At 48.4% G+C, this 21,431-nt stretch overlaps 1 long non-coding RNA gene across 1 annotated transcript; it reads right to left on the bottom strand.

Annotated features, from left to right (window-relative positions):
• Nucleotides 1–3,111: 3,111 nt before the first annotated feature.
• Nucleotides 3,112–21,010, bottom strand: LOC121045401 (uncharacterized). Its single transcript, XR_005797740.1, has 3 exons — nucleotides 20,671–21,010; nucleotides 14,114–14,327; nucleotides 3,112–5,204 (listed from the first exon to the last, which is right to left on the bottom strand). It is a non-coding gene; the product is annotated as an uncharacterized LOC121045401 (long non-coding RNA).
• Between the last annotated feature and the right edge of the window lie 421 nt (nucleotides 21,011–21,431).

Here is a 21,431-nt window from a genome sequence, read left to right as displayed (position 1 = left end):
TTCCCTTCTCTGGGACTTGGGCTCTGTATGTGCAACAGGGAGAGACCAATGGCATCTTCTCTGAACATTCTGGGGCTGCTGAATGAAAGGGGGTGTGCACAAGCCATTTGCAAATAACAAAGGTCTGTACAAGCATGGGGGGTTTGAAATATTATTGAGTCCGATGCTGTCTGCTAGAAGGTCACCCCTGGTTGTGCCCATGTGTTCCCATGAGAGCTTACTGGGGTATTCCATGGGATGACTTGGTCAGAGACATTGAATTGGAATTGGCTGATGTCAGGGCCCTGGGTGGCTCTCCACGCACATTTCCTTGGAAGAGAGGGAACTGTTGCTTCTGTCCGTCATTGGGTTCCACCAAGAGCCAGCCCCCACATTCCCGTCGTGAGGAAGGAATGGAACTGTATCCTGCCTGAAGAAGTGCTAACCATCTGGCCCATACGGCCATGTGCCAGAGGATTGTCTTCAGTGTTGAAACAGCAGAGATGCAGAGGGAGGCTGGGGAGATGTGTCTTAATCTCCATGAGGGAGGAGGTGCAAATGGTTGGACACCGACGAACCTTGGTGTGTCCCTTGAGAATCGGGAAAGCCTTCTTATTTGTAAAATATCACTGACTTTTATGATTTCTGAGCCCAGATGTCCCTAATTGAGCTCCTTGATTATTTCTTCCCTGAGCTTTTTAATTTTTTTAAATAAAATTGTTGTGGTCTCAGCTTCAAAGATGACCTGATTAGCTACCCAGCCGCAGGCTTCCCGGCAGAGCAGGGCCGGCTTTCACTCTGAGTTCAGAGCTTTCAGGAGCAGCGCTGTGGGCGTGCTGGCTTTTCTCTCCAGGAAGACAGGAAGGCAGCAAGCCTGGCTTAGGGGTGCAAACCATAAGCCAGTTACTGTCACGCAAAAACATTAATAGGGGCCGACTTAGAGTTAGGCGTGGTGGTAGGTAATGGGAGCAAAGTTACTGCTGTTGGATGACCACCAGAGAGGTGGGGAAGGAGGCAAATAGGAAGTTGATTGCACGGGAGCGTAGACATCGTGTCCCCAGACCTGCTTGCGGTGTGGCTGGCCAAGGAGCGGTGTTTGAGCAGATCCATAAAAACTGTGGAGTCTGGAGGAGTCGGAAGGGCTCATGGATGTTTCAGCAGAGGGGCAGTGTGGTTGAGGGCTGAGAGGCCTGAACTTGGTAAGAGGTTCCAGCGTGTAGAGAATAGGCTGGTGGCAAAGAGATGTGTGTGAGACTGGGAAGAGCCTGTAACACCGAGGATGAGGCAGATAGTGTCAAGTCTGTGTTTTGGAAAGGTTTTCTTTAAAAAAAAAGATTTTTTTTAAATGTTTATTTTTGGGAGAGAGAGAGAGAGACAGAGAGGGAGAGAGAGAGAGAGAGAGCAAGCTGGGGAGGGGCAGAGAGAGAGGCAGACATAGAATTTGAAGGAGGCTCCAGGCTCTGAGCTTTCAGCACAGAGACCGATGCGGGGCTGGAACTCATGACCTGAGCCGAAGTCGGACGCTTAACCGACTGAGCCACCCGGACACCCCGGAAAGGTTTTCTGTGAACATCCCTTGTGATGGGAAGCTCACTACCTCTGGGGGCCCATTCCACCTTCAGCTCTGACCCATAGTAAAGTCCTTTCTGAGAGCAAGCCAGTGCCCGCTGTTGGCCTCGGGGGTTCCTGAGGGACAATCCCATACCATGCTCAGTCCTTTCGTCCTTGTTTGTGTTCTTGATAGAGTGATGGACATTTGTTTGTTGGACAAGCGTGATCACTTCCTTTTACCATGACCACTCCAAAGCTTAGGCATGTGCTGTAACCTCCAGAACTTTCTGTTAGTGACCCGGGATGGTCTACTATGGGAAACATTGTCTTACTTCATCTCTGTAGTTTGTCTAGTGGCTAAAAGCTTTGGGGTTTGGGGTTCAACAGCCGTGGTGTTGAATCCTAATTCAGCCACTTTGTAGCCTTCTGACCTTGAGCAGGTGCTTTTCCTCTCCAAGTTCAGCTCCCTAACCGGCCACAGGGGATTACCATAAATGCAAATAACACACCAGCTCACTCCGTGCTGGTTAAGAGGCCTCTCTCTTCCCAGGCAGTTGAGAGGGAGTCTTGGAAGATTCTTGGTCAGTGCTGTCACTGAGAAGACCCCAGAGCCCTGGGCCCCTTTTCAGCCACCTTTCTCTCCTAGGAACCGGTTCATGTGTTTTCTGCCCACAGTGGGCCGCTCCCGTTTTCTGTACATTTATCTGGCATGCTCCGTTCAGTCTCTGTTGGTTTAGGATCCATGTACAATAGGCATTTTGCAGGCTGCGTCGGCCCGTTTTTAGACAAAACATTTTGACGGTGCATTCCTGGCATTGCCTCTTTCACCTGGCTTTTGCAGGTCCTGGGATGTGCTCTCCCCGAGCCTTTGACTCTGTGAACCTCCAAGTGCTGAGTGTCCACTGGGGTCAGCCTGGCTGGAGTCTGGGGCTACCCAGCATCAGAGCGGGCTGGCTCCTTGGGCATCACCCAGCTCACACGCTGCCCACAGACTGGGAGATGGGGGCCCAACAAGCAGGGTCGGGGGAGACTTGTCTGAAGTCACAGGGCACATCGGTGGCAGAGGTGGGTGGACAGTTCCCCTCCTTCAGCTCTGGCTCCGTGTCCTGCTCTCAGCTGGGTCTCTGAGGGCCCTGAGGGAGCCTGAGTGTTGCTGGCCTTGTTCATCGGGGCTGCGCTCACTCATTCTGCAGGCCTGCACGCCTTTCTGTAGGTGCACAACTCCTGCTGCTGGTCCAGCTCGAACCTGGCCTTATTCGTGCCCAGGCCGCCTGAGCTGCAAACACCCAGAACTCAGTCAGTCAGCAGACGTGCCCTAAAGTCCTTCTCCTGCCCGGCTCCTGGCTGAGGGGAGGCTGTGCAGTGGGAACACCCAGGGAGCCCCCAAGCGAGGCAGGGGAGTCCAGCAGCTGTGGATCAGGGGAACTGGATCTACAACCCCTTTCCCTGTCTCCCCCTGGCCCTGCTCCAGGCCTTGAGAGCACTAGTCTGTGAGCCAGGTGCATGATTTTCCTAAGAGTGAACTGACATCCAGTGTATTTGTTTTCTTCTTGCTGCTGTTACAGATGATCACAGACTCAGTGGCTTGGAATAATTCAGATTTATTCTCAATTCTGGAAGTCAGAAGTTCAAAGAGAGTCTTACGGGGCTAAAATAAAAGTATTGGCTAGTTCCTTCTGGAGGCTCCAGGAGAGTCCCATTTCCTTACGTTTGTTGCTTCTAGAATATTCCTTGGCTCGTGGGCCCCTTCTTCATCTTCAAAGCCAGAGGCTTGGCATCTTCTTTCTCTGAATCTGCTTCTGTTGTCACATGGCCTTCTTCTTTTCTGTTGCCAGTCTCTCTCTGCTTCTCTCTCTAAGGACATTTGTGACTACATTTAGAATTCACCAGATAATCCAGGATAATTTCCACCTCAAGACCCTTACTTTAATCACATCTGTAAAATCCCCTGTGCCATGTAAGGTAACATTCACAGGTTCCCAAAAGTAGGCTGTAGGAATCTTTGGAGACGATTACTCAGCCTACCACAGTCCATTAATGCCATGCCCATTTGATAGACTTGGAACTTGGGGCCTGGAAAATTTAAGCAGTATAGGAAATCGATGTCTGAAGCCTTCTCCCTAATCCTAGAATTGAGGTTTTGAGGTCCTTCTGGGCTGGTCTTTAAAAGTGAATAATTTGACACTTTCTCACATTGGTTGGTTGTTTTCTGGGGGTGGGGGGGTCACTTCATTGTTCCTTCGAAATTTTGGACAAACGCTCCCTTTTTCCTCATCAATAAGCTGGAATTAGTAATGCCTACCCACTGACCTTGTTGGGTTTTTAGGAAGATGGCAGTCATGAGAATGAAGCCTCTAGGGCACTTCTCCGATGATCGGTGAATACAGCGGTCCTCGCTTCTGCCCTCCCTGTCTCCGTGGTGGGCATAATGGGGTCTCTACCCAGATCCCCTTTCTGGGGAGCAGGTGCACCCACCTTCTCGCTGCTGTGAGTGTTGGGGGCTAATTCACAGCTGCCCCCTTCTTGCAGAATTGCCCTCAGTGAGACAGGGGCTGCCTGTGAACAACCCACCCTGGAATGCGCCCTCGCTGCCCTGACTGCCCATTCCATTGACTGACCAATGCGAGCACGCGCAGCTGCTCTCCTTCCGCCAGGTGGGACCCACTTCTGGTGCAGTTCCTGCTCTGGAGCTGCCCGGGAGACGAGGCTCGTCTCCACTTGAGGTCACATCCTTCTTGGTACCCGCCCTGCCCCGTGCTGCTTCCTTCACTGACTCAGGACCCTACAATCCTGTCATGGGCTCTGCTTCCAGGGGATGCAACCCCAGTCACTTTCCCTTTTGCCTTTTAATGTTTCCTCTTTCCCTCTCTTTCTCTTCAGGAAATCGAGAGAGAATCATTTCATGGAAACCAAATTAGGAGACTGGCCAGCAGCATTGGATGAAGAAGGAGTCACAAAATCAGGACTAAAGAGTGCTCTTTGGCGTTGGCATTTCCAAGGTTTATTGGTACCCTTCTGTCTAATTGAATATCAAGGTACGGTTAAACTTCACCTTCCTCCTTTATGGCTGGGTCTGTAAATCTTAAAAAAAACAATCGTTAATGGTAGAAAAATGCCAGGCAAGTCAATAATCTTGGCTTAGCTTAGTCTCCCTAGCTACAAATTAAGGTTTTTGAGCTAGAGAATCTATCCAAAATTCTGTGATTCCAAGAGCATATCCTTGTGTGATCTTCTGCAGGTTAACAGTCCCATTTACCAAGCTTTCATACGTGCCCTACCACAGTGCTAAGCAGGCCATGTGAAGTATCTATTTCAGTCCTCACAGCCACCTGTGAGGTAGGAAGTATATTACCCCCCTTTTGTTGTACTAACTTGTCCGCGTGCTGAGGCCTCCTGGGTTTGTATCTCCAGCCTGGACCTCGCCCTTGAATCAGCCGGCTTCGGTGTCTGTCAGTTCTAATCATATAACGCCTGTATGAGTCCAGGCTCCCATAATAAAATGCCACAGATGGCAGGGGCGGGGAGGGGGAAGCTTGCTCATCAGTCATTTATTTCTCGTAGTTCTGGGGGCTGGACACCTGAGATCAAGGGGCCAGCATGAGCAGGTTATGGTGGAGCTCCTCTTCCTGTGTTGCAGATGACTATCTCCTTGCTGTGGCCTCACCTAGTGGGGGCTGGGGAGAGTGAAAGAGAGTGAGAGAGGATTAGGGCTTTGGCATAGGAATTTTGGGAGGGCACAATTCAGTCCATAGCAACCTCTGACGAATAATCAATCACACTGTGGCTCAACCTAGCCTGGGAATTCTAGTAGATACTGTAAAATATGCCTCAAGGTTATCCCCCACAAAAGGTGAGGGAGCTGGGCTATTTATCCCCTGGATCCTGGCAGTCATGGGTGAAGGGCTGCTTCGAGGAAGTGCTAACTCCCCGGGGCTTCTGGTCTCCTGTGTGAGCTGAGCATGCTCCAGTGACCAGAAAAGGCCACCATGCAGCATAGCAGGTGCTTGTAGTTGAAGCCATTGGGTCTGCTTGCTCAGGTGTGGTACGTGCTGAGGGAATAGGGAGAGAAGGTGGGACCCCAGGGCATGCCAGCTCTCAGATCTGAGTGGAGGGGAGGAGGTCCGGGTGACTTCAGAGGGGGCAGTTTCCGTGGAGGGGTGGGCGCAGAAGCCCCAGTGGAGGGAGTTGCTGACAGACAAGCAATAGGAGTGGAACTGACATGAGGACATCTCCTGAGTGAAGCAGGTGGGAGCCTGGGGTCAGGAGACAGCGTTCTTGTCCCCAGATGGGAGACTTAGGAGCGTGCTTTTGCCCTGATGGGAACGCTCAGGGGGTGAGGCGGTGGTGGGTGGTGCAGAATGGATGATCCAGGGAGCGAAGATTGGACGTGTGAAAATTTGAAGACAGATTAGAGGCTAGAGTCCAGACACACATGGAGTGACTGGTCTGTGGGAAGTTGAGAGCCTCTTTTGAGCTGTGAAATGAGGGAGGGAGGGGAGGTGGGACCAGCTCAAGGGGATGGTAAGGGATGATTCATGAGCTTGGTTAATGCCTTTAGTTTTTCAGGGAGATATAGGCAAGGTCAGGACAAAGGAGTGAATGGAGAGAGGTGGGGGGGGCATTGGCATTGTCACCCCATTTATTCTATGTTTTTGAGTTATGTGAGCAAGAATAGTTTATTTCCATTTATACAGAAATACCTCTCTTAGCTATCAAGATGACTATTTTCTTTGATCGAAAATAAATACACCTCAGAAGCTTCTACACACTTAGTAACTTTCTCATGGTCTTGAAATTACTTATTGGTTTCTCTTGTCAGCATCGTGTGAATGCCAAATGCAAAATATGCTAGTGTTTTTGAAGGGGCAATTTGGAACCGTTAGTGAAATCAACAAGGCATATAGATTTCGACCCAACAATTTCATGAAATTCGGGTACTTTCATGCTTGGAAGGCAAAAGGAGAAGGTATTAAAGAGAGATTAAGAGACATAAGAAAAGAATTTCTCAGGTGTTAGCAAGAGATGAACAGCTAACATTTATTGAGCACTTACTATGATCCCGGCTGTCGATGAAGGTTTTCCAGTCATTTACTTCTGCACTGCTATGAAGGAGGTGATATGATTATCCTGGGTTTACAAATGAGGAATAAGAGGCTCAGGAAGGTGTTAGGTAAGCTACCACAAGTTATAGGACTGTGGTGGAACTAGTAGAAGTAAGTTCTCTAAGGTCAGTGCCTATCTCGACCTCATTTCTTCACTTAGCCTTGTCATGTGACTCTCACCTCTGTATATTCTTAAAAAAACAAGCTACCCCCCCCAGCTTTACCGAGATATAATTGGCATGCAACGTGGTGTAAATTTAAGGTGTACATAATGATTTGATACATGTTTATGTTGTGAAATCATCACCACAATAGGGTTAGTTAACACCTCCATCACCTCACATAATTACCATTTCTTTTTGTGATGAAAGCATTTAAAAGCTACTCTCTTAGAAGCTTTCAAGTGTACAATACAGTATTGCGAACTCTAATCATTATGCTGTATGATAGATCCCCAGAACCGACTCATCTTATAACTGAAGTTTGTACCTTTGGACTGACATCTCCCCACTTCCCCCAACTCTGCAGCCCCTGGAAACCACCATTCTAGTCTCTGTTTCTATGAGTTCGGCTTTTTAAGATTCCACATGTGGGTGACAACATACAGTATTTGTCTTTCTCTGTCTTATTTCCTCATTACCTCATTTCTCTGGTCCTGATGCACCACCAAAGCCCAAATCCAGAAGACGCGCAGGGCACCAGGAACTTGGGTGGGGCTGGTATATTTCTTTGCAAATTCCATGACAGAAAAAAAAAAGTCTCACCTCCCACTAACAGATAATTACATGTTAATGAAGCTGATCACCAAATGACAGTGATGAAAAGGAGATTTCTACACTTTAGGAAGTGACTTATAATGATACACACTCCCTTTTCCTCTCCTTCTGTCTTATCTAAAAAAAATGGCAGAAGGAGTTGCATGTGTCATGTAATGTTCTTCATTTACTGCTGTGCTATGGTTTTCAAAACTAGCATTCTGCACAAGTGTATTAATTTGAGTATAAAGTCCTTTTGTGCTAAAATGATGGGTACAGGAACATATAAAATTACATATTTTTGTTGTCTTTGATATAAAATGGATACTCAGGCGGTCCAACATGACAAATGATAACTTCCCCGACAAGAAATAAAGATGTCTAAAGAGTCTGAGAGTTAACATTATGAGTTGTAGTTAGATGCTGTGACACTCAATTTGGAGCATGATAATAACTTTTCAGAGTTCCTGACTTATCCCCTCTGCCTGCCATCATATGTACTTCTATATAGTTTATGGTTTTAATATTATTCCACGGGTTTGTCCAATCGTATTACAATGAAATTCCTCTCAAAGAAGAGCCAGCTGAGTAATGACGAACAACGTTTGCATTTAACTTAAGGATAGATTCTGTGCTGAAACTGAGCGCTTGGACCCCTTGCATTTCCTTAGGTGAGGATGTAGAGAAGCTAATCAATTTGGCCATGAAAAGCAGTTTGTGACTTTGCACATTCTGTACTTAAGCCCAGGGAGAAATTGAAATTCCATGTACTCTCCTCTGGAACACCAGAGATTTTAGTCCAGAGGGGGCTTAGAAACTGCTATACATAATCAAACGTGCAAACGCCTTGTTCACAATTGCTAGTGTTTTCCATCACACACATGGGACTGGATTCTTAATGAGCTGCTGGGAATTTCATGTAGTTTATTTAGGGTGTCAAATCCCAGGAAGATGAATTGGGGCGAGGAGGTGGACACGGCTGAATGGGGAGTAGCAGTGTGCTTTGGTCAGAGTGATCTAGTAATGGCCAAGAGCGGTGTTCCTGCCCCAGGCCTGACATTCTTGTGTGTGTGACATTCCTCTGTGGATGGAGGCACTGTCCTTCTCTGGACAAGGGAAAAAAAAAAATCAAGGGTTAGGATGGGAATAGCCCCAAGGTTCCTCTCCGTTCAGATAGGCTAGGAGTCTACAACCCTAGGTCTGATCTCTGTTCCTTCTTGCAGAGTCCACTGTATCATCTGGGACTCATCAAGCAGGCAAGGGATCCTTAATGGAAAATTCATTCCCATACTTTAGTGAGGGCCCCAGACAAGACAAGGAGAGTCAGGGGACGGAGCCAAATGGTAGCTCTGCTGGGTTTTTAATTACCACTGGTGGTTCAGGTTGGAGAAAGGCCTTTTCCTTTAAAGACAGGGTGCTTGTAATGGAAAAAAGCATGCAGGTCAGTCTCTGGGCAGATCTGATCATTGGCTAAATAGGCGGGGCATTGAGGGGATGACTGAAGGGGGGGGTGTCCTGCTACACTGCTTTCTTGAACTGCAACGTGGTATTGTGATGTTAATACGGAGCAAGCAGTTGTCAAGAAATTATTAAAAATTAGCAATGGACCGAGGAAACGCAGGATGACAGATTGGTGCCCAGGGTGCTGGGGGAAAGAATAATTTACAGCCTTCAAGTGAAATCTCAGGTTGTTTGTTCTGCACTTCTGGAAGCCCAACACAACATTTGCAGCACGTGTTGGATAAATTAACCTTTTGTTAATGTTGGAAGCTGCTGTCAGCCCCTCCCCCTCCCTTTCTCAGCTTCAGCCATGAGAGGGCTGTGCAAGGGGGTGCGGAACGACCCTGTCCCCGCCTGCCTCAGAGCTTTCTCACGGGATCCCCGGGATATTGCAATACTGCTGTCTCACTGCCTTCTGGACTGGAAGCCCCATGAGAGCAGGGACTGTGTCTGTTTTGAGTTTCTGGTGCCTGGCACATCGTGGGTGCTCAGTAAATACTTGTAGCACGCCCAGCTCCTGTGAGCAAGCTCTTCGTGAAGAGCAGACCAGACCAGACTAGGAGGAGATGAGTGGGTGAGACAGCTTGTGACCCCCATTTACCCCACTGCAGACTCCCTCCCGGAGGCAGAGAAGAGCAGAGCTCATCTCTGGAGCTTCTCTTTGTTCTCGCTCATCTGCCTGCGGTGCTGGGGGTCAGTGGCTGAGCAGTGTGATTTTTCTGCAGCTCCTGCGTGGAGGAAATTCAGCGGCACGGGTGCCCCTCCCTTGTGCATCCCAGAATGAGCTCTCGGACTGGGCGTCATCAAGGCCAACCCAAGGGCACTGGGGGGGGGGGGGGAGGGGCCACCGTGCCCTGCAGGGCTACTGCCTCCCAGAGGAAGGCAGGGAATGTCTGTGGCTCCGCATTTGGAAGCCAAGTAACCGGTGTTTCTGTGCTCACATTCTCATATGGACGTTATTCAGCTTTTACTAATTGGCTTTACAATTTTCTCAGTAGTTAATATTCATCTGTCAAAGATGGAAGCATAAATAAATAACTTTGGTTCAAGCACACCTTCTTATTAGACCATACATCATGTGAGAAAGTTCGCATTCTTTAACCAGGAAGATGAAATTAGAAACATCTTGAAAAAGCCTTCTTGTTATCAATCATGTCATCTTGAACATGTTTCGAAGCCTGCTGCTGGCATCAAGAATAGATGTTTTATTCAAAAGAATGTATTTAAGGAAAATGACAGCACTTTTCGATTTGAGTTTTTTAAAAACAGGAAATCTTTCAAGTCCTCCTGACTTGAGCATTCTAACGCCTCAGAGGATGTGTGGAATGGTTCTAGCCTTTTCTGGATGTACCCATAAGGGTGGAGAATTTTCTGACCCTTTAGCAAGGGTGTGGGGCAGAAAGACAAACGTGTGGTTTGGCTGAATGTCCTGGGTCTTGTGTGGCTTTGAAAAAGTCACTTGCCCTGTCTGGCTTCAGTCTATTCATTTATAAAATGAAGAGGTTGTATGAGATTAGTGTTTCAGCTCAGGCTTCCATAACAAGTTACCATATCCTGGGTGGCTTAAATAGCAAATATTGACTGCTCACAGTTCTGGCAGCTGGAAGTCCAAAATCAGGGCCCTAGCAGATCAAGGACCTGGAGAGAGCACTTTTCTTGGCCTGCAGATGGCCGTCTTCCTGTTGTGTCCTCATGTGGTAGAGAGCATTGAGCAACATTCCATGTCTCCTCCTCTTTTTATCCAGGCGTGGCTCTCATCCTGAGGATCCTACCTTGTGACCTCGTCTGACCCTAATTACTTCCCAAAGGCCCTTCCCCCAAAATGTCATTAGCACCTTCAACATTATTGGGCTTGGGATTTTCTTGCTCCTGGCTCACTGCCTCCTCCTTCCAGCCTGGGAACACACACACAGGGCTAGACATTCTCCAATGCCCCTCCAGCTCTGACCTGCTTGACCCAGGAGAGATGGGACAAAGGGTTCATGTGGCTCTGGATCCAAACCGCTCCTCCCAAGATGGCTCAGGGTCTTTCCCAACCCCAGCCATGCCTACATTCAGTTACACAGCACAGTGTGTGCAGGGAGGTGGTCCCTGAACTAAAAGAAGAGGATCCTTGCCCCAGCTCTACCCACCTTGGGTAGTGACCTTGGGTAAGTCACTGCCCTTCCTGGGCTCACTCTCCCAATCCATAGAACAAGGCAGTTGTTGGATAGGCTGATCTCCAAAAGCCAAGATTTAATAATCCCTCTTGGAGTTACAAGGTAGCTGAGGTCTGGATGTATTTCTGTAAAACAAATGGAATCTAATCTTTTCCCCCCAAAGCCCAGATCCTATGGGGCAATGTGTTCCTTATTGGCAAGAGTTTAGAACCTGTCTGTCAAATGAATCCAGAAAATATAGGAACTCAGTCAATCAGGTAGGCCCCTTATCAGCACCAGAGGTCATTCTAGGGCAAGAACGTTCAAAGCTTTTCCCCTCCATGATGGTCCCAGAGAGCGATCCTGTCTGTATCCCTAAACTTGCTTCTCATTTAAAAGCATGAACACAACTCCTCAAAATGCACAACTTAATTTTGAATTCTTTCCCTTCTTTACGCTTAAATATAAAGTCATAGTTTGTAAAAATGCATAAACACCGAACCTACACTCAGCCATATGCTGCCAACCACACCCATCTGCCGCCCCGAATTCCCAGCATGACTGGCTGTCAAATACTCATCATGGACAGTTTGCCAAACGCCTCACAGCCAAACCTCACGGAAAATTAATAGTGTTAAGTATGTCTGTGACATCTCTTGTGAATCAGATGGGTCAATTTATGACAACATGTTTCCCTCAACCCCCATTTGAAAACCGAAGGCATTAGGTTGGATTACTGGAGGCAGTGGCCAGAACAGAAATAAGGACAAGTTCCAGTCCTGAGAGCCCACAGTCCAGCAGGACAGATATGCCTGTAAGTGACATGCAGTGTATCCGAAACACTAAAATAATTGACAGGGGACCTCAGCAGAGGGAGAAGCACATGCTAGCAGGCAGATCACTGGGGGGCAGGCGTCTGGACCAGGCTCTGGAAGAAGCATGCACAGAAGTAGGACTTGAAGCCCCGGGGCGACGGTGCGCAGTGCACATTCCAGGAACAGCGGATGTGAGTGCAGGTAGGATTGGGAAGGCTGGTTGGAGCCCAACCTCAAAGGCCTCGAATGCCAGCCTGAGGGCTGAAGCTCTTGTGCAAGAAGCGACCAACCCACTGTAAGAGCGGAGATTGACAAGGAGGGGAAATGTGGACTTTGGAGAAAAGACAGTCTGAGGTTCAAATCTTGGGTGTTCTGTTTCTCAGTTGGTGACCTTTGGCCAGTCCCTCAACCCAGCGTCTCCATAATGGGGCACTTCCAGGTGGTACATCACCTTTTGCAACAGTGAGAGCCAACGTGTGTTGGTGTGCACTGGGCCGTGCGTGTCTTAAACTTTCCATAACTCGTGTCACCTAATCTTCGGAATGACTTTCTGGGGGTCATTACCCCATTTCACAGGTGAGGACACTGGGACTCAGGCATGGGCTCCCGCTTTACACTACTGAGCTCTAGAGAGCTTCCCACCTATGCGATGATGTCAAGGTGTTGCACACAGCCCAGTATTAGCACTCATCCCCCTCACGGTCTTGGGAAGAGCTGGGCGCATGCTATTAAGCATTTCCCACGAGCTGACTTATTTAACCTTTGCAATGGCCCTATGAGATTGGCACATTGCTTCCCCCATTATATGGGTGGGGAAGGCTGTTCCTGTCACCTGATATCAGGAGAGCCGGGTTTGGTTGATTTATCTGCCCTCCATCACATGCCCAGAGATTCCAATTTCATTGCCTGGCATGGAGTCAGGCATTGGTATTTCTTAAGACTGCCCAGGTGATTCTGACGTGATCCTGGTGCTGTGAGCCCCCTGGCCTGGTAGCAAAGCTCCCAAGACTTTAAAAAACCAAAAACTCCAGGGGCACCTGGGTGACTCATTCAGTTAAGTGTCTGATTCTTGATTTTGGCTCAGCTCATGATCTCACGGTTCATGAGTTCACGCCCTGAGTCAGGCTCTGTGCTGATATCTCGGAGCCTGCTTGGGGTTCTCTCTCTCCCTCTCTTTCAGCCCCTCCCCTTTTGAGCTCTCTCTCTCTCTCTCTCTCTCTCTCTCTCTCTCTCTGTCTAAACAAGTAAATAAAAAAAAGCCCACAGAACTCCACATCCTTCTTTATCCACAGTGCCCAGGTATTCCCAAACCTAGACCTTTGTTCAGTAAACAGACTGACCTCCAACAAAACAAAGTTTGGATTGTGCTGTTACTGTTATTGTCTTTAAGAAAAGGGCAGAGGGAGAGAAGCTCTTCCAAACATGGAGATACCCGGTTGGGTCACAAAGTGCCCGGGTGAAGTAGCCTTGACCTCACCTGCCAGGTGTCTGTCATTGCCTGCTGGCACGGCCGACTTGATTTTCTAAGGGTATTTGGGGGAATATGGTCAGCGGGGCTCCTGAATGGAAGAAAATATGGGCTTTGGCAGGAGAAGGCAAGGTTTTAATTTTATTTCTCCCCTTTGAGGAAAGAACCCCTGTCCGAGGGCTCTCAGAGACACTGGAAAAGGAGATTTGAGTTTCAATCCTTCCGAATTAAGGAGATGAGTTTCGAAGATAATGTGTAACGTGGAAATTCACCTTGCTACTGCGTTCTGTCTCTTGGGGCAAGTGCTCTTCTGAGTTCGTACAGGGCCCCGGTCTCCGTGTGGTGGCCCAGCCTCTGTGGCACCCAGTGCGGCACAGCTAATACCTGCCCTGCTTTCCCACACCCACCGGGCTTTTCTGCCTCAGTAGCTCAGGACACAGCCTGGCCACCATGGGTGGAGACCTTTCCCTGTTTTTCAGAGAGGGTCGTGTTGTCTCCGTGTGGACACCTTCAAGGAGGGAAGGCCATCGACGGCCCCCAGGATCAGGCGATTCCTTCAAGTTGTGGTTCTGAAAAGTGGGTGAGCGCCTTGGGTGACTTACTTGACTTAAGCCTCAAGGTGGGTCTGGCCTTTGGTGTTAAGGTCTGCCCATGCTGGCAGATACCTTTCGTGGTCTGTGCGGAGGTGGTTTCATCACCCAAGAGGCTTTGCGTGGGCAGGGGCACCCTCCCACTGACCCCTGACCTTGTCGTTCTGCTAAAAGTGACAGTGACAATGATAATGGTAATAACTGCAGCTACTTACACAGGCCAGTGCTGCTCCAAGCACTTTACAAACACCATGTGCTTCATTTCTCACCGCAGTCCTCTGCGGTTGTTTACTTTATCTCCATTTTCCAGGGGGAGCCTGAGGCCCAGAAAACTCAAGAAGGTGGTCATCATAGGTGGCAGAGCCAGTTTTCAACCTGGGTCTTCTTATTTCTAAGGCCTGTGCCCTTTCATCGCTCAGGAGTGCAGACCTAGGAAATTATTTTGTAAATTCAGTTGCAACACGCCCCTCGAAGAGGTTCTGTGTTTAGTTCAAATCTGCTTTCTGAAGGCCCTGTTGGCATGCATCATGGAGTCCATTTGATCAATGTTCCCCTTAAAACGTTCACAGTTCCAAATATAAAACTGAAAACACCAGCCCACTACAGGGATTTCTTTTTTTAAGGAAGAAACTGAAGTATCCAGTTTTAGACCTATAAGCAGTCTTAAAGACAGTGTCATGTAAGCTCCCCATTTATACATGAGAAAACTGAGGCCAAGGAGGGAGGGAGCAAACTGCCCAAGGTCGCGGAACAAGTTAGTGGTGGATCCGCACACTCGCAGTTTGCCCGTATCTCGGGTGGGTGCCACAGGGCTGCTGAGGGATGAAGTGTTTGTGACATACCTGGTCCAGTACTTGGTACTTAGAGGCAGGCCGTGTTGGGGGACAGGTGCTGAGGCCTGTCGGCATTGCAGTGAGGGTGGAAGGGGAGGGGAGCGATCCCCAAGGTAGAGGCAGTGGGAGCTGGGAGTAGGCTCAGAAGGAGAGCTGTCAGAAACGGATGACTCCCAGGTTTCTCGGTTTCAACGCCTTTGAAAAGGGTTTCAAAAGATGAATAGGAGTTTACACAATGGACAGGACAGAGACAGGTCTTCTGCCCAGAAGGAATGGCCGTGCAAAGGCACATTGTACTGGGATGTGCTGGATGTACTGGATGTACTGGGGCGTGCAGCACAAGGCCTCTCTTGGACTCTAGTTACCCTGGTGAGGCACGGACCGTAACGAAACAGGCATCTTAGCAGCAGTGATGACTATAAATGCAGCAGGGAGAGAAAATGATCATCAGTGCTTGAAACAATGAAAGGTATTTCAACGCTTCATTCACAGACATCTTACGAGCTCCATCCAGAGGCTCTGAGTTAATGAAATTTAGGCAGCTCTCCACCCTCCAAGTGACTTGCTCGTCCCCTTGTCACCCGAGCTGTGGGCCTGGGGGCTTCCTGGAGAACAGGGAAGCCCCAGGCCCTCGGTTCTCCCTCTAAGCTGCCTCTTGTACAGCTCTTAGGTGCCGCTGGATCAGAACTGGGGATGATGGGAGCAGTAGGTCTCCTCATCAGAGCTGCAGAGTAATTCCAGCCATTCTTTCATTCCCTTCCCCAAATCTTATTGTAACCAGCCTGCAAACATCTTCATTTCTGACCAGATCACAGCAGCATACAGAATGCCATGTACTTCGGAAGGCTAAACCAAGACCTGTCTTCTTTATTTTCTTTTGTTTTTGGGCTTTTATTTGTTCCATTTCCAGAGCTGATCCCAGGTCTTGAGGTCCTGGATCTGGGAGTTGCCTGCTGAAAAGGGTGTGTGTGTGTGTGTGTGTGTGTGTGTGTGTGTGTGTGTGTGTCTGGTCAGCATCTCAGCAGCAGAGCTGAGCAGGTGACCTGAAACCAGCCATGCCTGAAGCCTTCCTACTTACTGGGCATGTCTGACTTACAGCCCCTGTGTCCCTGTCAGGGATGCTCCAGATAAACAGGTCCAAGCACACCGGTACTGTCTGGTGAGCTCCTCATCACGCTCCTCCCCACCATATGGCAACCTGTGGGCACACTCGAAACCCTGGGTGCTTCGTCCCACTGGGACCAGAGAGTTTGTTCCTGTAGGATCTAAGGGGGGCATTAAATGGCATGTGTCTTCTGTGTCGTCTCGCAGTTGCCAGGTGGAGAATTCGCTGCTGGAATCCGACCACCGGGGTGGTCTACGCAGCACCTAGGGCAGACCTTGTGCTGCCCCCTGTGAGTTCTGCACGTGTGTCATCTCACCTCATTCCTCCTACAACATAGGTGGCCCAGAGAAATTCAGGAACGTGCCCAAAGTCACACAGCCACTGAGGGCTGGAGCAGGGCCAAGGACCAGGACGGTCGGGCTGCAAAGGTGGTAGGTGAGCTCAACCCTGATGCTACAGCTGTCCCCAGGGTGTAGCTGTGGTACATCTACACCTTATCAGTTAGAGTGCATTCAAGACTTATTCTCCTAAATACATATGAATTGCAGAATGCCTGCAAAGGCTAGGAGGGATGAAGGCACCAGGGGGGAGCCAGAGGAAAGAGCCCATGATGGGGAGGGGTTCCCCCCCCCTTCTTCAGAAGAAGAAAACTCTTAAATTCTTTGTCTTGTTTTCTGAGAAAGGGAGAATGGGGGAGGGCCAGAGGGAGAGGGAGAATCCCACGCAGGCTCCATGTCCAGCGCAGAGCCCAACATGGGGCTTGATCTCACGACTGTGAGATCATGACCCGAGTCAAGGTCAAGAGTCAGATGCTCAAAAAACTGAGCCACCCAGGTGCCCCCAGAAGGAAACTCTAATGACTCAAGTTTATTAGAATGGAGGAGGAAGGGGTAGAGACATGTCTGACTATGTGAAGAACCCATGGGAAAGAACTAACTAGTTCTCCATGTCCCTGATTTGTAGCACTAAATTCTGTTTTGATCGATGGAAGGACCTTGTTTGTGATGCTCAAATGTGAGCAGTTGGTAGTGAGTGCTCTGTCACTGGAAGCATCCTATCAAAACAGAAACCCCTTGTCACTTCAGTGAGAATTTCAGTATTCACTAAGTGGGCTGGGGGCGGGCAGCAGTGACAGCCTTTTAGCCTAACATAGAACTGAGCCAAAGTTTTAATTAATTTCCCAAAGATTCCAGAAAACATTAGAGACGAACATAAAGTTTCATGGGACAAGATGTTCTTTCCGGCACTATTTATCATATTAGACATTAGAAACAACCCAGTGTCCCCGAATTGGGTGTTGGAAAGGCAAAATATGGTACCACCGTATAATGTAATATTCGTTTGTCATTCAGGTGAGGTTTAAAAACAGAATTTAAGAGGTGCCTGGGTGGCTCAGTTGGTTAAGCGTCTGGCTCTTGGTTTTGGCTCAGGCCATAATCTCACAGATTGTGAGTTCTAGCCCTGCATGGGGCTCTGCACTGATGGTGTGGAGCCTGCGTGGGATTCTCTCTCTCTCTCTCTCTCTCTCTCTCTCTCCCTCCCTCCCTCCCTCCCTCCCTCCCTCCCTCTCTCTCTCTGTCCCTCCCCCACTCGTACGCACTCTCTCTTAAAAGAAATAAACTAAAAAAAAAAAAAGAAAAAACTCACCACATGAGTAATGTGGGGAAATGGGAGTATGAAAAGTTGTATAAATGCACAGAAGTAAAAATGCAGAAATATGCACACACACGTGGAAATTGACTCAGGAACAGGAAAAAGTGAAGTGGAGACACAAGGACAAGATGTAAGCCATGATTAGGGTCTAGTGGTGAGCTAACCAGGGCCACATACCGTGATGTATGCCGCAGAGGTCCTCACCAAGGGCTTGCGTCACGTTTAAAACCAAAGCACATGTTATCACAATGTTATTTAAACTTTTTAAATGTTTATTTATTTATTCTGAGAGAGAGAGAGAGAGAGAGAGAGCAAGCACAAGTGGGGAAGGGGCAGAGAGAGAGAGAGAGAGAGAGAGAGAGAGAGGGAGAGAGAGAAACCCAAGCAGGCTCTGCACTGTCAGCACAGAGCCAGATGCAGGGCTTGAACTCACGAACTGTGAGATTATGAGCGAAAACCAAGAGTCAGATGCTTAACAGACTGAGCCACCCAGGCGCCCCAAAATGTTATTTTTGAAGACTAGAACGGCACAGGGAAAACACAATATCCAGTTAAGTGAAAAATGCAGGATGTGAAAATAGGCATATATTATGACCCTAATTATCCACATATGTTTAGTTATTTATTCCCTATTTGTTTCCTGGAAAGCACTGACAACAGTATAGGTGAACACACATGAGCATGCCCTCCCCCGTGTCCTCAGGGGAAGCCTAAAGCCAGGGTCTGAAAATGCTATTGGTGGTCCTGGGCTGTAAGGTTGTGGGTAATTTCATTTTTTGCATTTGCTTCAGTATTCTTCAGTATTTTCTTCAGTATTTTCCTAATTTTTGTTTTGTTGTTTTCTAGTAATGTTTATATAATCAAGAGGGAAGTCCCAGAAAAACCAAAAACAATTCCTGGAGCCTGTTGGGACCCTAAGGACTGATAATTCCCCTTCCTGCTGCTCTGAACTTTCTAATCCTCACTGAAGGGACAGATGGCCGGAGACCTTCCAGACAAGGGAGGCCTTCAGCAGTGTGTGCTCTGCAAAGGGTCAGCTGCGTGCCCGGACCAGCTAGGCAGGAGGACAGGCACCGTCCCCAAGTTCAGCTGCGGTTCCTGCTAGGTGTGACCCTAACAAGTCTTTGGGTGTCACTTTGGAAACTGGCTTGGGCTCTCCCAGGTCTCTCAAGATGCTTTGTTAAACACATCCTACCGAATTTATCAGCTCAAACCAAGCCTTGTCATAATCCCCAGAATCACAGCAAATGTAGACAGGGGGTGATGACACCCCCGGGGTGCACATCAGGTTTACTCATACTTTTATAAAGAGGTAATTTGCAAAAGTGCAGTTAATCCCACCGCGCTTTATAATTTAAATGTCGCTGGAAATGATTGCTGACATATAACTGATTAACAGCAGCCCTTAGTGCCAAATAAATCAGCATCTGATCCAGAGTATGTATTAAGATGGAAGGAGATAAAAAGAACCTTCTCCTCCACCCCCTCCGCTGTTATTTTGATAGAGTGCCCAACTTTTCTCACTGGTTTGGGAGTTTGACTAAAAGCTATTTTCTCACAAGAAAAAGACACATAAACGATAAATTGTCAAAACCGAAGTGTGATTTTTCCCATGGGGGAATTGAATTACACCCTCTTCCTTTGATATGGTTGGGAGAACCTGTCAATCACTCTGCCCAAAGCTGGGGCAGGGGAAGGTGAGGGAGGACACCTCCATCTCCCCACATTCTAGAAAGATAAGCCACCAGTTAGCATTTCCAGGAGCCACCTAGTTCCGTCCTTCCCAAGGCATAATACATTTTGGTTTTTGCCTTTGATTCAGTGAGCGACCCTGTATCCTTCCAACAAATTCCTTTAAAAAAAAATTTTTTTTTTACATTTATTCATTTTTGAGAGACAGAGAGAGACAGAGCACAAGCAGGGGAGGGGCAGAGAGCGAAGGAGACACAGAATCCAAAGCAGGCTCCAGGCTCTCACCTGTCAGCACAGAGCCTGACGCAGGGCTCGAACTCATGAGCTATGAGATCATGACCTGAGCCGGAGTCGGATGCACGACTGACTGAGCCACCCGGGTGCCCCAATAAGTTCCTTAAAAAAAAAAAAAAGTTAGCCCTCTGGCTGGATGGCAAGCCTAGCCCCTACGTGGAGATTGTAATTTTCTTAAGGAAGGTTTCTTCTTAAGCTTCTTACCGACTGGCCTCTCCAACCCCTCCTCACTCCCTCCCCCGAGGAGGGGGCTGCTTAGTCCTGCAAGTAAGTTGTCACCTGTCAGGGCTCCAGGGTGCCAGGGCCAGGGCGGAGGAGGGCAGAGGGTGACCCTTGCCTCTTACCTGCGACAGACTGCCGGCTGACCTGAGTGAACCTTGTCTCGGGAAGGCCCTCTGGCAGGGTCACCTTTCCTACACCTCGCTGGGTCTCTGGCTATTCACATCTAAAAAAAACTTTACTCTCTTTTAAATGCATTTTCAAAGGTTGTAGTCCTTGAAGTGGAAGAGGCCCTTTTCTCTCCATGAACTCAATTTTGGCTTTGTTAAATTGACAGCAATGCCTCAGTGGTAGGAAAGGAGTGTCTCTTAAAACAAAAGAAATAGTTACATCGTACGGTCAGTGTTTACCGCCAACACGTATCCGAAGCGGGGCTTGGGTTTCTTTAGCGATAATTCCCTGGGTTTGGTCTCAACCCACTGGACGCTCAGGACTCTCAAAGAGGCATCTCCTCCGGAGACAAATGACTTGAAGTAGGTCTCAGAGGTGCAGACCTGTATCTGGAGGTGCTCTTATTTAGGATAGTGGATTTCAAACTTTTTTCTTTTTTAAAGCAGCAGAACCTTTTTCTTTTTCTTTTTCTTTTTTTTTTCAAATGATATATATAACGCAGGCACAGATCCCCTTTACAGAAGACGCAAGCCCGAGGAAAAACTAGGACAAATTTAACACTGATTTCCAATGGTTTAAGGTTAGCCAACGTAGATATCTGCATATCTTTAAGTAATATTCTAATTATTTATCACTTTGGCAATAGCAGGTGAAATGTTAATGCTGCACTTTTGTCTGCCTTTCTAGAGCTCTGGATTTCATAGGTCAAGGTAGAGGGGTCATCTGTGACTCAGGTAAGCCTGCCTATTCAAAACCCATCTGTTGAGATCAGCAGAAAGACCAGAACCCAGGCTTTGCCACCTACCTGTAACCAAATTTCACAGAAGTTCTGGCAGAATGATAATCGTGTCCGGATTGGATGGAGTGTTTGCTGTGTACCAGGTGCTGGGGTAAGGGTCGCTTGTCATCTCATTCAGTGCCCCTGACAGTCCCAGGAAGTAGGTACTGTTTTGCTGAGAGGCAAACTCAAGTTCAGAGAGTTTGCCCATTCACACATGGTCACACAGTAAGTAGAGGGCACAACTGAGGTTTGTACCCTGGCGGTGACACTCAGGAGCCCACCACCTGGAGCTAGCTTTGCACGCTGTAATTTGGTAGAGCAGTAGCAAATCCCAGTTCCCCTTCCCGCTTCCCTCCCTTGCTGTTCATTCCATACCATCCGGATTCTGCCCTTCTCTCCTCCTTTGCCTGGAGACAGCCTGCTCCATTTCTTCATCTTCCTCGGCGCCCCTGGGGCAGCTGACACCCAATCTCACTGTTGTTCAAATGCAAACATCACTAGGGCCAGCTCCTGGCATCCACCCTAGGAAAGATAAGATGGAAAGTTAATGCCCCCAAACTTCCAAGGAATGTGCAGAGGAAATGATTTGTGATGTGTGGTTTGAAACACTAAACTCCTCCTGGGCTGGAAGCTATGTCCTGCTTGTTGGTAGCTGCTGGCTGGTTCTCCACCCCTACGGCTGTGTCCTGTGTGCCTGTTTGAGGAGGAGCTCTCCTTTTAAGGAGAACAGGGTTGGTAGATGTTCTTCCCCAGCGTCTTGCAGGCCGAGACCCTGGGCTTCTGCC

This window comes from Herpailurus yagouaroundi, unplaced genomic scaffold, assembly GCF_014898765.1.
Source record: "Herpailurus yagouaroundi ecotype Mexico unplaced genomic scaffold, PumYag 190, whole genome shotgun sequence".
Lineage (NCBI taxonomy): Eukaryota > Metazoa > Chordata > Mammalia > Carnivora > Felidae > Herpailurus > Herpailurus yagouaroundi.
The sequence above is the reverse complement of the archived record's forward strand: the minus strand, read 5'-3'. Positions and strand labels throughout refer to the sequence as shown.